Source organism: Tamandua tetradactyla, chromosome 5 (assembly GCF_023851605.1).
Source record: "Tamandua tetradactyla isolate mTamTet1 chromosome 5, mTamTet1.pri, whole genome shotgun sequence".
NCBI classification, from domain to species: Eukaryota; Metazoa; Chordata; class Mammalia; order Pilosa; family Myrmecophagidae; genus Tamandua; species Tamandua tetradactyla.
This window is the reverse complement of record NC_135331.1, coordinates 45931093-45935046: the sequence shown is the minus strand read 5'-3', so window position 1 is coordinate 45935046 and position 3954 is coordinate 45931093.

The window sequence follows — 3954 nt, the reverse complement described above, 5'->3', positions numbered from 1 at the left end:
GAGAGGAAACAGCAGGTTTCAACAAGCCAATCATAAGAGATTTAATCTGTCATCAAAACTCTTCCCACAGGGCAGTGTGATGATGGCTAATGGCAGAATTCTTGCCTGCCATGCCAGAGAGCTGGGATTGATTACCAATGCCTGCCCATGCAAAAAAAGACAAAACAAAACTTCAACAAAGAAAATACCACAGCCAGATGGCTTCACAGGGAAATTTTAACAAACATTCCAAATTTTTTTCAAACATTCCAAATTTTTATTCAATAATTGAAGAAATCCAATGATTTATTATTATTAAATAAACTTGATAATTAAATAAACTTTTATTCAAACATACCAAATTTTTATCAAAAATTCCAAAAAGAATTAACACCAATCCTGCTCAAACTATTCCCAAATAATTAAGGAAAAAAAGAACACTTCATAAGTCATTTTACAAAGCTAAAATCACTCTAACACCAAAACCAGGTAACAACCCTACCAGAAAGGAAAACTACAGATGAATTTCCCTTATGAATATAGATGTAAGAAGTCTCAACAAAATATTACAAATCAAATCCAATGACATATTAAAAGAATTAGACACCACTATGAAGTGGGCTTCATACGAGGCATGCAAGGGTGGTCAGTCAACAGAAGAGAATCAATCCATTTAATACAACACATTAACAAATTAAAATGTAAAAATCACATGATCATCTCAATTGATGCTGAGAAAGCATTAATCAAAATTCAGCATCCTTTTCTGACAAAAACTTCAAAACACCAAACAATATGAATTGAAGTAAACTGCCTTAGTGTGATAAAGGACATACGTGAAAAACCGACAGCCAGCACCATACTTAAAGGTAAGAGACTGAAATCTTAACCCCTATGACCAGGAATGAGAAAATTCCCATTGTAACCATTGCTCAACATTGTGCTAGAACTTTTAGCTAGAGCAATCAGGCAAGAAAAGGAAATAAATGTTTCCATTTCCAAATCAGAGAGGAAGTAAAACTTACATTATTTGTAGAAAACATGGTCTTATACTTGGAAAATCCTGAGAAACATATGGCAAAGCTAGATGAGATGACAAACAAATTCAGCAAAGTGGCAGGATACAAGATTGGAATGCAAAAATAAGTAAGGTTTCTGTACACTAATTAAAGAGACAAGAAGTTCCATTCAAAATAGCAACTAACAGAATTAAGTGTCTAGGAACAAATGTATTCAGGGATTTAAAGGACTTGCACACAGAAAAATACAAAACATTGCTCAAAGAAATCAAAGATCTAAATAGGTGAAAATATATCTCCCCTGATCATGGATGGGAAGATAACATGTCATTAAACAGAAAAACTGACAAACTAAAGATTGTGTAACAATCTTCACAAACTGATCTACATAGTCAATGCAATATCAACCAATATTCCAAAAGCCCACTTTGAGGACTTGATAAAGCTAGTCATTAAATTAAGAAATCAATGGGCCAAGCCCTTGATCTTGAAACCTGCTCTTATGAAGTTTAAGTATGTGGCAGTGAAGCTTAGCCTACCTATAGATATGCCTAAGAGATACTTCTGAAGGACCTCTTTTGTTACGTGGCCTCTCTTTCTAAGCCCAACTCTGAGAGTCAAATCATTGCCCTCCCCACTGTATGTGGGACATGACATCCAGGGGTAAAATTATCCCTGGCAGCATGAGATATGACTCCCAGGGATGAGTCTGGCCCTGGCATCATGGGATCAACAATGCCATTCTAATGACCAAAAGTCATTAGAAGTGTTACAAATATGGTGTCAGTGGTTGAGAGAGCTTAAATAGAGTCAGAAGGCTACTCTGGAAGTCACTCTCATGCAAGCTTCAGGTAGACACTGCTACCTACCATAGCTAGCCAAACCCCAACCCAAACCATTCCCACCAATCCTAAATTGCACTTAGAGTTTATATAAGATTCTATAAAGGTTCTATGTGTTCAGATAACTTTCTAGAAACATACAACCCCCAGATGGGTTCTAGGGATCAGATAAGTCTTGAAATGCAGAGGGGCCAGCCTCTCCAGAACATCAACTAGTTCTATCTCCCTATCCCATATTATCAACATCCCCTTCCAACATGAAATTTTAGAATGGCCATATCCTAGATATTCCTAAAGAATGGGAGAAAGATCAAAGTTGAAGGTGGAGGACAGTGAAGATAGGGTTCAAGAAATGAGTATGACTGCTGAAATATTATATTGATATTTCTTTTAGTCTCCAATATCATAGAGCAACTAGAAGTAGAAACCTAAAGTTGTGGAATTGTAATCCATACCAAACACTGAATTTGTTCTACAACTAATTGCTGCAATGTGCCCTGAATTGTATTGCTTTTTTGTATACATGTTATTTTTCACACACACACACAAACCTTCTAGTCTCCAGTGTGTTGAGCAGCAAGAAGAAAAAATCTGAAATAGTGTATTGATAACACCTAATAAACTCTGAAATCTGTTCTGTAACTAAGTGTACTTTCAAAGTAATTGCTTTTTCTCTCATTTATTTGTATATATGTTATTTCTCTCTTTTCTTTGTATATATGTTATATTTAACAATAAAAAAATGTTCAGAATTTATTTGGTAGGGAAAGTTATCTCAAAAAAGTCAAAAAATATCCTAATGATGAATAGCAACTAGGGAAGAATTAATCTTTCTTACTTTAAATCTCATTATAAATCCAAAATGATACTGGCACAAACATAGACACATTAATAAATGGAATCAAATTGAGAATGCAGAAATATACCACCAAATCTATGGTGATTCATATTTAAAAAAGGCCTAAATCCACTGAAATGCGACAGAAAAGTCTTTTCAATAATTGTGTAGGAAGACCTGGATATCAATAGCGAAAAGAATAAAGCAGAACCCCTACCTTATACCCTATTCAAAAACTAACTCAAAGTGGTGAAGCATGTAAATATAAGAGCCAGTAACATGAAATTCCTCAAAGCAAATATGGGGAAACATCTTCAAGGTCTAGTAATAGGAGATCACTTTTTAAAATTTACACCAAAAGCACAAGCAATCGAAAAAAAAATAGATAAATGGGAACCCTTCAAAATCAAATGGCTCTGTGCCTCAAAGGACTTCTGTCAGAAAGGTGAAAAGGCAGCCAACACAATGGGAGAAAATACTTGGAAACCACATATCAGATAAGGGTACATATTATATCCAGTATATATAAAGAAGTCATACTACTCAACAACAAAAAAACCAACCCAATTATAAATTAACAAAAATATGAATGGACATTATCCAAAGAGCAAATGGCTAAAAAAACACATGAAGAAATGTTTATCTTCATTATGTATAAGGGAAATTCAGATCAAGACTAAAATGAGATATCACCTCGTACCTGTAAGAATGGCTGCTAATAAACAGGAAACTACAAATGTTGGAGAGTATGTGGAGAAGTTGAACACTTATGCACAGCTGGTGGGAATGGATAATGGGGCACAGTCACTGTAGAACACCAACCATCAAGCTGTTCTGTGACTTGGCAATACCACCACTTGTCATATACCCAGAAAAGCTGAAAAGCAGTGACATGAACAAACATCTGCGCACTTACATCCACAGCACCATTATTTACAATTGCCAAAAGATAGAAACAATGCAAGTGGCCATCAACAGATGAGCGGACAAACAAAAAGTGCTATTATACATATTCTGGAATATTATGCAGCATTTAAGATGAAATGATGTCCTGAAGCATAAAACAACATGGATGACCTTAGATATTGCATAATTTTGCTAATATAACCCTGGTAAAGACAAACTCAGAGTCTTGTACTGTAAAATATAGGGAACTTAGTGTTTCACAGAATCCAGATATGGATGAAGTTACCTAATGAGGTTGAAGTTGATTATGAGAATGGATAGAAGTGATAGTAGCTCATTGGTGGGTTTATAAGTAATATTGTCATATTGA